This window comes from Lycorma delicatula, chromosome 10 (assembly GCF_047948215.1).
Source record: "Lycorma delicatula isolate Av1 chromosome 10, ASM4794821v1, whole genome shotgun sequence".
NCBI classification, from domain to species: domain Eukaryota; kingdom Metazoa; phylum Arthropoda; class Insecta; order Hemiptera; family Fulgoridae; genus Lycorma; species Lycorma delicatula.
In genome coordinates, this window is record NC_134464.1 from 102,295,791 (window position 1) to 102,309,867 (window position 14,077).

At 29.9% G+C, this 14,077-nt stretch overlaps 1 protein-coding gene across 11 annotated transcripts in view; it reads left to right on the forward strand.

The window, feature by feature from the left end:
- Nucleotides 1-14,077, forward strand: part of LOC142331040 (uncharacterized) — a 107,721-nt gene that overhangs the window by 25,763 nt on the left and 67,881 nt on the right. The window lies entirely within an intron of this gene.

Here is a 14,077-nt window from a genome sequence, read left to right on the forward strand (position 1 = left end):
TTTTGTTCAAGGTAGAAAAAATCATTTATAGAGAAGATATCTAAAAATATTAAGAGATAAACTATTATGGAGGTTTTAAATGTCATATTCATTAAGAATAAATAAAAATTAGATTTTGCTATTGAGAACCATTTCATTAAATTTACAAATACCTTTTTATGATGAAATATTATTTTTGCGTCCTTATATTTTACAATGTAAAGTTTTTATTGAATATACCATTTTATTTCAATTCACATCATTTTCAATTGATTATGAAGAACGATAGAAACATTAAAGAAATTTTTCATCTGCTTTAAAAGTTTTGATTAAGATATATTTATGAATGAGTGACAAGTATCAATATAGGTCTGCATATTTTAGATAACAATACAGAAAAAACATTCTTTGGAAATTAACAATTTATTATAAGTTCAACAATTAATTATTCAGACCATTAAGGTTAAGAATGGATCTGAACAAGTGTAATCCTGATCTAGTAATAAAATTTATTTGATTTGAGTGAAAGCTATCATTTATACACTAGTATGCTAAATAATTTATTAAAATTTGAATTATCATTCATTTTATGGGTTACAGAGCAATGACCTAATAACAAATATGCTAATGCATATAAGATTTTTCCAGGTTATTTTCAGTATTAAATAGAGATCTCAAATGACTATGAAAAGGTGAAGTAAAAGAGATGTTTACATCAATCTAAGATTTAAAATATGCAATAGGTGCTCTGTTGAAGACATCATTGTTGCAACACAGCTTGAATTGCAATTCAATTTCAAATAGTAACATCTGTTAGATGAAGTTAAAGCAAACAAAGCAGTTGTTAATAATACCAATAAAAACATATAAGATCTTTACTTAAATTTATCAATAATATCTGTTTGTCAATTAAGCAGTGTAAATTTAATTGCAGTTTGATGAACGTAAACAATTTCTTAATGCTACATCATTTGCTGTTATTTGATTATTGTAACTGATACACTGAAAGTCGTCCTATTATAATAAATACTATCAAAGATTTCTTAATCCGGCTTCTAGTCAAGACATTTATTACAAGACAATATGGTTTTTAATAATTCAGGCTTATTAGCAATATTAAAAAAAGCTTACAATAGTTATTTGTTCATTAAAATATTTTGACATCTGTAAATAATCATTTTTCAAATATCACATTACACTTGTGTTCAGTTCACTCAAGAGTCGCCTAGCTGATTTTCAATTCATAATCAGATAAATACAAAAATAAGGATGATCATCATGTTGAAGATTCATTGACTAATCTACAAATAATTGTGGATTTTAGATTAGTTAATGATTGATGGTAAAGAATTAATTGCTAAAATGATCAAACAATCTTTAATAGTACACAGAGATAGCAAAAGTTTATAATAAATTTGTTACTGTAATTTGATTATAATTTGTCATTATATTATATTTAATTACAATATTGCAATATGTTTCTAAAGTAGTTGTTAGGGGCGTGAGTCACAATGACTTAAACGGCCATATCAACATCACTCAGTCCTCTGAGTACTGCGCAGATGAAAGCAATGGAAATCTACAGCTGCTTTTTTTTTCCAAGAAAATGTGGCTCTGCATTTTCATATAGCAATGATCGAGGCGCCTTCCTTGGTAAAATATTCCGGAAGTAAACTAGTCCCCCGTTCGGATCTCCGGGTGGGGACTACTAAGGAAGGGGTCACCAGAAAATTAAAAAATAACATTCTACGAGTCGGAGCATGGAATGTTAGAAGCTTAAAAAAGGTTGGTAGGCTAGAAAATTTAAAAAGGGAAATTGATAGGATAAATGTGGATGTAGTAGGAATTAGTGAGGTTCGGTGGGAAGAGGAAGGCGACTTTTGGTCAGGTGATTTTAGAGTAATTAACTCAGCTTCAAATAAAGTTGAAGAACATAAGAAAGAAGCCGTAATAAGAAAGGGAGTCCGACAAGGATGTTCCCTATCTCCGTTACTTTTTAATCTTTACATGGAACTTGCAGTTAATGATGTTAAAGAACAATTTAGATTCGGAGTAACAGTACAAGGTGAAAAGATAAAGATGCTACGATTTGCTGATGATATAGTAATTCTATCCGAGAATAAAAAGGATTTAGAAGAAACAATGAATGGCATAGATGAAGTCCTACGCAAGAACTATCGCATGAAAATAAACAAGAACAAAACAAAAGTAATGAAATGTAGAAATAACAAAGATGGACCACTGAATGTGAAAATAGGAGGAGAAAAGATTATGGAGGTAGAAGAATTTTGTTATTTAGGAAGTAGAATTACTAAAGATGGACAAAGCAGGAGCGATATAAAATGCCAAATAGCACAACCTAAACGAGCCTTCAGTAATAAATATAATTTGTTTACATCAAAAATTAATTTAAATGTCAGGAAAAGATTTTTGAAAGTGTATGTTTGGAGTGTTGCTTTATATGGAAGTGAAACTTGGACGATCGGAGTATCTGAGAAGAAAAGATTAGAAGCTTTTGAAATGCGGTGCTATAGGAGAATGTTAAAAATCAGATGGGTGGATAAAGTGACAAATGAAGAGGTATTGCGGCAAATAGATGAAGTAAGAAGCATTTGGAAAAATATAGTTAAAAGAAGAGACAGACTTATAGGCCACATACTAAGGCATCCTGGAATAGTCGCTTTAATATTGGAAGGACAGGTAGAAGGGAAAAATTGTGTAGACAGGCCACGTTTGGAATATGTAAAACAAATTGTTAGGGATGTAGGATGTAGAGGGTATACTGAAATGAAACGACTAGCACTAGATAGGGAATCTTGGAGAGCTGCATCTAACCAGTCAAATGACTGAAGACAAAAAAAAAGTTTCTAAAGTGTTAAAACTTAAATTGAACATTTGGTATTTTCAAGTTTATAGGTACTTACAATAATGAATCTATTGATTTCTCATTTATAAATAGTACCATGATTGAATCTGTCAAATTGTGATTCTTCATGGCAGGCGTAGGTTTAAAATCGTGATCAATTGTCATGGTTTTTATGTTTCATTACTAAGACTTATCTCACCCTTTGTCTTGCTAACAAAGCTATTAATCTGGAATTAGTATCTGACTTGAACCTTTAAAAGATTCATATCAGTTAGCGGTATACCTACTCAAGTCTTTTCTCACAACAGTTCTGAAAAAATATATTAATCATAGTTTATCATTATCATCATTTTCATTGGATTCTTCATATTTTTTCTTGAACCTAATTTCCAAAAAATTCCAGTTAATCATTTAGACCATTGCAATTACTTCAAATCTATTTGAATCAATGTATCAATCAAATCAAATCTATTTCAATCAACCATGCAATCTATTTGCAGCAATACCATTTATCTCGTAACGTTTCTGTTGGAAATTTGGTGTTGATCAGCAACAAGAATACTTCACCGTCCATTGGAATCAAAATGTTATTCAGATTCTGACAACCTAGCAGGGTTATTGATTTAAATTCTGTTAATGGTCAGCTCCCAAGACCTATGCATAAATTATTTGCTGGCAGTGTCTGACGGTTAATTGAATATTAATTGAAATTAAAAAAAAGTAACTTCACATGTAACTGAGAATGTTAAAATAATTTTGGTGATAGATATTATACGTTATTATTGTGATTTATATTAGGTTATAAACATTCTGTATATTTATATCTTACTCATATGCTCTTCTAACACTACTCTACAGAGTGTACATATATACTATACACACATATGCTGACAACACATAAAACAAGCATTCTCGCACATACATATGTATAACACACAGATATTGTGTGTATGTTAGATGCGATAAGTTGCTAAATGTGTAATAAATCATTTATACATTCTACCCGATGGCCCCATGGTTATTCGAACCATTGGACACATCTTCCGCTGCATCATGAACAAATTAAAAAAACCCTAGTCGCTATAGATTATAGGTACAAGTGAGTGATAATATGTATACGTTTACCTATATTAAAAGTTAATATTATGAACATAATGATTATTCTTATTATAGTTACATATTTATGATTATCATATAGATTAATGTGTCTATACAGCATTCACTTATTTTATAATACATTCATTTACATCATATTATTGTATGACATATAGAAATAACAAATCAGTCATTACTCTAAAATTTCATTTTAATGTTATAAAAATTTATAACATGATTTTTGGCAGGCAGTATGTTCAGACTCAAGTATCAATTCTTTTTATAAAGAATTGCTGCCTTCTTCTTACTCGTTAAAGTATTAAGTTGCCTCGTTCTTCTTACTCTTTTGTAAAAGTAAATAAATTTGTATATTCACCTAGCCTTTTGTCAGCTGAATTCATTATTAATTAACTGTTCAATCTAAATTTAGAGCTCCTACTGTCGACATACTCATCTTTTTCAACAATGTAATGTAGAGTTATTAAATAAATTAATACTTAATCGACTGGACAATGTTTTTTATTTACTACAAAATATGAACCGGCAAAGTTAATAGGTAGATTAATTACACCAAAGGTGTTAGTTATTCAAACATATTTTGAAGTAAATAAAAGACTGTCTGATGTAGGCTTAATTTACTGTACATTCCATACAGACTGGAGACTGTGTGCAACACATTCTTTCCTGAATAAAGGGCTTATTAATTTGTCGAATTCTTTCTTATGATTGTGATTAATGTAAACAGTCTGCAGTATAGTTGGAACTAATTACTTTCTTTGATAGTAATGATGCTCGGTATAAGGAAGTGAATATGTCATTTGTACGACTGAACATCATTTCTGTTTTCAGAAGGTTAGTACATTGTAACGCGACAATGTATAAGTGAAGAATCTAACAGGAATCAGCCTCTTCCTAATTCTAAGTACTTCTGGGTGGCTTCTTCCTAAGTTACTAACAGTTTCGAATTCTGGTCAGAATTGGCTTTTTTATACGCTTTATTAAAATTTAAAAAAATAAAAGTAAATGATTTTACTTTTAGACCGAATTGATTGTCGGTCTATTGTCGATGTAAAGGAATTGTGTTAGAAGTAGCATTAACAAAAATATGAAATGACTATCTATCAACCGTAGTTAGCCGCATTACTATGGAGACAACACCGCCCCCTCCACTAATCGTGCTTCTATTTCAGGTTTTTCCATTTTATTACAGCCTTTATAAGAAGATTATTTGGCTTCATTTTGAGCAGTGTAGTACTTATTCCTCCTTTCAAATACCTATTCCTATAACACTTTATTATGTTTACTGGCAATCTCCTTAGTGCCTGTACCTCTACTTTTTTCATGTTGCTGTTTTTACTTTTTTTGCACATAAGTTTATACTGTTCTGAATTTTCTACATATGAGCAGTCTCACAAAGCGATTTCTTCTTTCCTTTTTGTGTTGCCCTTTTTAAGTTGCCCTTTTTAATTTCTTATTCAGTTTTCTCCATGATCTCTTGTCGTCATATTTCTTGTAAGAAGAAGAATACTCCATGGCCATAGAGATCGCTTCACTCGCCATTCACAATTTGCCAAGGGGAGCAGCACCTGGACATCCACAGAGCTTGCTTTGGTCACAATTTCCATCTAACCAGATGGCTCAACTCCCTCAATCAACTCACTGTACGTTATCCTCATGGTTGTGAGAATTAATACTGATAAATAATGTTTTTAGTATTCAATCTTTATAGAAACCTGAAAAAACTAAAGGTAGAATAATAGTAAGTATGGTAACTAAAGCACGCAGAACTTTGGCAATGAAAAATTCATAACTAACTTCTGTTGCCATAGTATGAGAAATATAAAAGAAAAGGATTAATTCACCGTTTCACCCATCTTGGGAGTAAAGAAATAATGAATGTTTTTAATATCTTAATCATATACACATTTCCGAATAACCGTGATCTGTTAATTTGAGAGTGTACAGGATGAATGCAAAAGTTAGCCTTCAACTTGCTAAAAAATAACCTGTTTGAATTTTGAAAATCAGACGATTGTTTGCAGAGATATTATAAGAGCACCCCATTGCACCTTCCAAAAGAGTACCCTGTAGGTACCCTGTTTGTTACCAGTTTATTGTGATGATTAGTCTAGCCTCCCGGGAGGAGCCCGCATACCTTACCACTCTAGTCTCTTACACAGCCCCCATGGGAGGCATATTATTACTGTGAAAAATAAATTTATTTAATATTATTTTAAGTAAATTTAATTCTATTACTTTTATAATATTATTCATTCTACTGATTCGAATCATTCAATTCAAATGCAGCTCACACTGTGATAGACTCACAGTTCATTAATTCAAGTCATTAAATGACTTCCAGAAGTAATCTGTATTACTATTGGAAGGTAGAAATCTGTTAATCATTTGTTTTTGTAGCTTAAAATTAACTCTGAAGTATTGTAAGTTTTACGTTTATTTATAGTTTGTTTAATTATTACTGTTTGAGCAACTTAATATTATTTTGGTGATAACCGTACTGGTACCGTTGTATCCCATAGAACTTGTAAATTATAAAAGAGTAGTGTATGATACTGCAATCAATTTTTGTTTTATGTACTGGATACTTTTTTATGCAAATTTAACTACAGTTGACATTAAAAATGTTAGAATGAAAAATAAAGCCGACCCCGTGGCGCGAGTGGTAGAGTCTCTGTTTTTCATCCGGAGGTCGTCCCGGGTTCGAATCCCAGTCGGGCATGGCATTTTCACACGCCATAAAAATTGTCATTCATTTCATCCCCTGAAGCAATACTTAACGGTGGTCTCGGAGGTTAAAAAAAAAGTAGAATGAAAAGTAAATGGTAGAAAAAAAGTGAGTCCACCGGGTTGGTCTAGTGGTGAACTCGTCATCGCAAATCAACTGTTTTCGAAGTCGAGAGTTCTAAGGTTCAAACCCTAGTAAATGCAGTTACTTTTTTTTTCGGAATTAAATACTACCCACAGGATTGGTCTAGTGTTGAATGGGTCTTCCCAAATCAGCTGATTTTGAAGTCGAGAGTTCCAGCGTTTAAGTCCTAGTAAAGCTAGTTATTTTAATGCAATTTTAATACTAGATCGTGGATATTTTGATGGTTGGATTTCAATTAATCACAAATCTCAGGGATGGTCGACCTGCAGCTATACAAGGCTACAACTTCATTTACGTTCATATATATCATCCTCATTCAACCTGCAAAGTAATACCTTACGGTGATTCCGGAGGCTAAACAGAAAAAGAAAGATGAATAATGACTGACAACTGTCTAATGAACGAGCGATCTTTCGATTACTAAGTTGAATGTTGACCGTTACACTGATATGTCTGTTTATTTTTGTTTGTGAAAATTCTACTATGCAAAATTATGTACGCCAGTCACATATATAGATAGTCGCTAATTTAACATCAATAACAAAATTAAACTACTGGGCCATTGTACGAATTCAAATCCTATCAGGATTTATTATACCTTTAACACACTGAATCCTAAGCCCGTGCGTGGATTTTATGGGATATCGACATTTTTGTAGTGATCAGAGCCTTTGAAATCCACGGGCATTCTTATTTAATTTCGTTATACATTTCATACAGATAGCGTTCGTTGTTTCGTTTTACGTTTCATCGGTTAGTTCTTTATTTTATTTGGAATGATTCTTTTGCTTTATTCCCCAGTCTGCCGGATATTTTTGAAAATATCGAGTATAAACTATAGGTTTGTTTTCGTGTTTGAGGTTAGAGATGTTTGTACTATTGAATTGGTTGTAAACAAAGTATATATGTTTTTTTTGTGTAATCGTTTATTTTTATTCGTAAGTCAAAATAATAATTATTGACCTGTATTTTAGTGCTAAGTTATGTCGTTATTAACAACGTAATTAGCCTTAATTAATCTAATACAAGCTTTAATTAGGTTCACTTTAATTAGTCTTAATTAAAGTGAAGTACATGTGCACTCGAAGGGGCCACATGTTAGTTTTTGATTAAAAAAAAAAATGATATAATTATCAATTATAATAAAAATAAAACTGGGGTGGGTAGAAATGACCAGATTATTTCATGCATGCATACAAATGTAAGCAAATAAAGTGGTGGAAAAGATTATTTTTCCATTATTTATGTTGATTGCCAATTCCTTTATTTTTTACTGGGAATCACGACCATCACCCTTGAGGCATAAATGTGATTTAGAAAAATGTATTAACTGTGTAGTTAGTTAATTTAATCAAATTAACAGGAGTATTTGTATTACGTAGGATTTAAGGTTGTTATTTCACTGCATATTATTTTACATCAAAAATAATTTTTTGAAGCAAAGCTTCTTAATGCAGGCTTTGGGATGGGGAGTCAATTGAGAAAAAAACAAGTGTATTTGTTAAATATTATTAACAATATATTAAGTCGCTGTAAAAAGATTATCAATATAATTTTTTTTTTATAAAGCCTGTAGTTATGTTATTATTGAGTTTGCAGGTATTACTGTTTCAGGATATTGTAACTATAAAAATGAGTTGTTAATTTTCTGTTATCATCAATGTACCATGAAGAACCAGTTGATGTGAAACATCAACTGGGGGGTTAGTATTTTCAGTCAAAAATACTGTTAAGACAAATTAGAATGAAGAATCAATTCATATGAAGTAATTCAACCAAAATATTTTTGGCTGCTTCATCATTTTTTATTTTATTTCTTTTATAAGTTATTGCCTAACATACTGGCAGTCCAAAACATGTCTTTTTCTATTCTTATCCCAACCTGCTTGTGACTGGTGGCCATGCTTGTTTTTAGCAGCACATACTCATTTTTGGCTATGCAGACATTAGCATAAACTTTAATGTTTTTGGATTGGATTATGCCAAAAAATTGCAACATATAAACATTTCTTTTTCATCAAATTCTCCTCTTTAATTTGGGTCCTTTATATTAAAACCTTTTAATAGGTAAAAATGACCACCAAAATTTGATATCAAATAATAATAAATTCCCATTTTTACAGTTTAAATATGCAATGAAAGGGTGAAATATCGAGTGGATTTTTCTTTATATTACAAAAGCCACGATACTGACCGTAGAACATTGATAAGTGTTCCTTTCTTTTTTTATTATTTTTTTTTTAATTTAAACTTTTAAATCTTTTGAAAGTTTGAGGGTTTTTATCTCTGGTGGGGGGCTTTGGATAAAAACCTAATTTTATCAAATAATATGCATCTACGTAAGAGCCAATTACAGTAAAAATTTTAATATCTGATTTTGGACAAAGTTAATGAATTATCAAAATATGCACAAATCATGTGCATTTACGCCATTATTAACCACTCTGAAATTTATGAAATATTTATTTATTTTACAAACTTAAATCATAGAACACTTTGTAAATCTGATATTTTGTTTTTAGTACTGAGTAAGCTTTGGAATTAGTCTACAACATATCTAATTTAACTAATAAAAATGAAAAGTTAATTAATCAAATAAAAAGTACAGATTGAAAAAATTAAACTCATTTAAAAGTTTGAAAGTAATTAAGAATAAGTATAGCAGCTAAATACAATGAACACTCAGAATAGCGAACTACCAGTAAAATACTGGAAAATGTGGACAAGATTTTGGAATTCATCTGTGAATTAAATATTAATTTTGTAATTGGGTTTGGGGTTTAGAAAAAATCTTAACCAAAAACTTGAGCATGCATCCATCATTCATATGACTGTGAAGTTAGTCCTCGGATATTGCCATCCAAAAGCAGCAATGTGTTCAGGAGAAAATGTGCCTGTTTGTTTAGTATAATTTGACATTTAGACAATATTTCTTCCATCTTTAGACTTTTTTTTCAGGAAATATTGATAAATTATTTGATGAGTTTATTCTAAAATAGTTATATTACATTAAGTCAAACTAAAGTTAAAATTGTTACTAAAACCTAAATTAAATAATAAATTATTTAAAACAAAATAATGTAATTAATACGTAGCAGTTTTGTTATGTTTAATTGCTTCATCTTAGTGTTATTGGTTGTTTGGAGCTCCAAGTTACCAGTTGATTTGAGTGTTTGTAACTACAAAATACCCAGTTATGGACAGAGTGTATTCCTTTTAGTTAAGTTTTAAACAACATGTGAAGTATTATTTGATTCTAAAGCATTTCCAAGCTATTCCACAGTTAGTGTTATTGTAATTTTGGTCACTGTAAATTTAGATGAAATTAGGTCAAATGACTATTACATATCTCTTTATACCATTTTGAGAGCCTTGCAAGAAATTTTAGCTTGGTGTCTGGTAACAGTTAAGGAATTTTTAAATTGCATTAGGAACAAATTATATGCACATCAAATTGAGAATTTTTTGTTCTTTGAAAGTCTTAAAATATGAGTATTTTACAGTGTTATGATTAAAAATATATTTTTTAATATGACTGTTAGTCATTATTGTTAGTAAAAGGAGTGATTGTTGGGTTTACAAACTGTAATAAATTTAAGTAATGTTTTAACACTTATAATTCATAGGCTATATGATTTTGGTGTGATGAAAACTTTCAATGCCAATAGTGAGAATTGATTCTGATTGTTTGTGATGAAGTTCTGATATGTGAACACATTCTTAATAATATAATTAAGTGGATAAATCTCAGAGAGATGCCAGCTTTTGTAAATTGCAGTCGGGCCCATATCCTTACATTCCCTTACTTGCCAATTTTGTCCCTTCTCCTTTTGATATTGACCTCAATACCTGTCACACTTTTCAACATATTTTCCTCTTCTTGCCTCTTGAATATTTGTTGCTCTCTCATCTTGTCCAAAATACTTCCAGTTTACATTTCAGCTTAGTTCAACAAAATATACAGTAATACCCCCAAAGACCACATTTACATTACATGTAAATCTCCATTACATATGCCATACTTTCCTTGCACTTGCACTCTGGTGCACACAGTGTATATTCTGCTTTTGAATTCTTTACAACAATTTTTGTTCTTCAAAGAAACTGATATGCTTTACTAGTCATCTGGTGTTTATTCAACATCTGATTTCCTCTGTAAATTTATTGTCATGTTGTCTTTAATAAGAAAGCAGTGTTATTTACAGAAAGTAAAAATGATAGTTTTGGACACCGTTCTTATTGTTTAACAATCCTGTTTTATTTGTCTGTATTCTGTCCTCTATATTTTTCAAGCTCTAAAATTATGCCAAATGAAGTGGTAAGATCTTTGTGGTTTTCCTTCAATGGTTTCTTCACCATTCTGAACTAACTTATTTTTATTTGCAGGAGGGGTACAGATAAGCATTTTGTATGTTATATGTCAGTTTTACATATTATATGTTAGCTATTATTGTAGAGATAATAATTTTAGTAGCTTACGTCCATTTTTTTTATAAAATTAATATAATTACTACTGTGTATCGGTTTCTATTTTAGACACTTATTAAATGGGCCGAAAAATTTAAAAAGGATGAAAAAAAAGCTTTTCTTTTTTATTTCTTTGTTATATATTACTGGTGGTGTAAAAATATGCAAGTTTATTGAAGATGACAAGAAATTTGCTTCGCTTCTATTCACTTGTATAGTAAGCACTTGAGAGAGTACATACCCTCTACTATGGTAATAGAAGGTATTATCTTACCCTTACGAGTAGTACTTACCTTATCTTACGAGTAGTATTATCTTACTATTTTTTATTTCTAGTTATTTAAAAACATCTTGACTTAATTTTTATTTAAAGTGTGGATAGACCTATAAAAACAAAAAAAGTTTGTAAGAAATGCAAAAATGAAAAAAAATTGCAGAGAAATAATGTAATGAGATTACTATCAAATTTAAGACAAGGCTCTCTCAAATGAAAAAAATATATTATTTTTTGTGCAACTATCAGAATGAAATCATGATATTTGTCGTTATAATAATTCAGTATTAAGCAATGACAGGAATAAATTAATGAACTATTTCTTCAGATTCTCATGTAGAAAATTTGTTTTTTTTTAACCTCTGGGACCATCGTTAAGTATTACTTCATAGGATGAGATGAATGACAATTTTTGTAGCATTTAAAAATGCCATGCCTAATCGGGATTTGAACCCGGACCTCCGCATGAAAGGCCGAGGTGTTACCACTTGTGCCACAGAAGCTGGCACTTCTTAATTTATCTGAACATAACAGACAAGACCATCAGAGGAAGTTCTTTAAAATAGAATGTCTGCTTTATGAGGAGTATGATGTGAACATACATAGATATTCATATATAAATTTCATAAAAAAGTTTTTTTTGTTGATTTCACACTTATTTCTTTATATTAGTTAAAAATAAAGAAACACCTTTCATTTGGTACAAGTAAGTTTAAAGAAATATATATATATATTTTTAAAAAAATATTTTACTGTTTGTAAATGTAGTAATTTGATATGAATGTCACTATAGGCCAATGAAGGAAGAAACTAGAGTTTGAGCTTTTATAATTTTATTACGAAGTCGAAAATAAAATAATATTCATGATATGAAACCTTTTATACTGTTTTAATGAGACTAATTTAAACAGCAAGAAATTAATTATATGAAAACACATATAAAACTTATTGAATAATACATTCATAGAAAAACATTGGAAAACTTGATTCTCATCCCTTTTAAATCTTTATACATTTCCTATATGAAATTTCAGATCTTTTACATATTATGTTTATAAAATATTAATTTCAAGTTGTTTCAGTGATTATTTTGAAGATAAATTGGCCATATAAAAACATAAAGTAATAGCTATGTATTTATTGTGTCAAAACTTTTCTCTTTTACTTTTCTCGGTGTATGCAATTTCTGAGCTGTATAACTTCTGCTAAAGTATTCTACAAAATACGTAGTTAATTTACATTAAAATCTGGAATTCTATTTGTTTACATCCTAACAATTATTTATTTAAGGAACGGGTGTTTTGTGATTGAATTAATTACATTTTATGAAACTCAACTGTCTACAGCAAATTAAGCATTTATCATTTAGTGGTATTAACAAAAATTCAATTTTCTAATGACAGTGTAGTTTATTACATTGCTTTTTCTTTTGTAAATTAATATTAGAAATTCTCATGAGTCATCTCATTTTTACATTTAGTTAATATTGTTTTACAGCGATATTTGTGGATATTATTCTTTCAGAGAATAAACATTTTGTTTACAGCCAAAATTATTGGATCAAAAGTATTTTCTTGCTGTTTTGCACAATGTATTTTGCTGTTTTGAACCAAACTTAAAGCACATGACTAAGTGCAACAATAAATCTATTTGTTTATAATTAAATTTGCTACTTAATATTAAATTTCCATAATGAAGGTAATATTGCAATGAATAATATTTTTGAACGATGCACTTTGAGAAAATAATTACCTTGAATTACTACTAAGGCCTCATTCATTTTGAGAAAAACATTGCTATTCATTAAATATTATCGTTATATCAGTTACTTCTAGAACATGTAGTTTTTAGAATTATTAGCTAGCTCATATAGAAAAATTGGAGAAAAAATACTAGGGGTATTTGAAAATTTGCTGTTCCAACATTTTTAATTGGATGGTTAAATATAAACCAGTTACCATAATTACATGTTGCACATGTATATCAGTAGTCAACAGTCTGTAATCTCTATATACACCCCATATCCGTTGTTCGTTCTTTTGACTGGTAAGTAGATCATGGATTCTGGTGTTCTTTGGTGGTTGGGTTTCAATTAAGCATACATCTCAGGAATGGTCGACCTGAGACTGTACAAGACTACCCTTCATTTACATTCATACATATTATCCTCACTCATCCTCTGAAGTAATACCTTATGGTGGTTCCAGAGGCTAAACAGAAAAGAAAAATTGGTACTAAGAAGTGATATCATTGAAAATTGGAAACTCATTGTACTACTGACTGTGAGGTATGTGATACGATTACTTTTGCAAGTAGGTCACATTGATGATTATGTTGCTTTTAGGGTAAAAATGTTATGAATAACAGCACGGAAAGATAAGTGTCAAAAATTCCAAGAGGATGAGATTGTAAAAGAGACTGATAAATTCTTTCAAAATGTTGAACATGACTGCTAAATTAAAAACTATTTATACAAATTTTGAAAATGATTGTTTTTTTAGGAAAC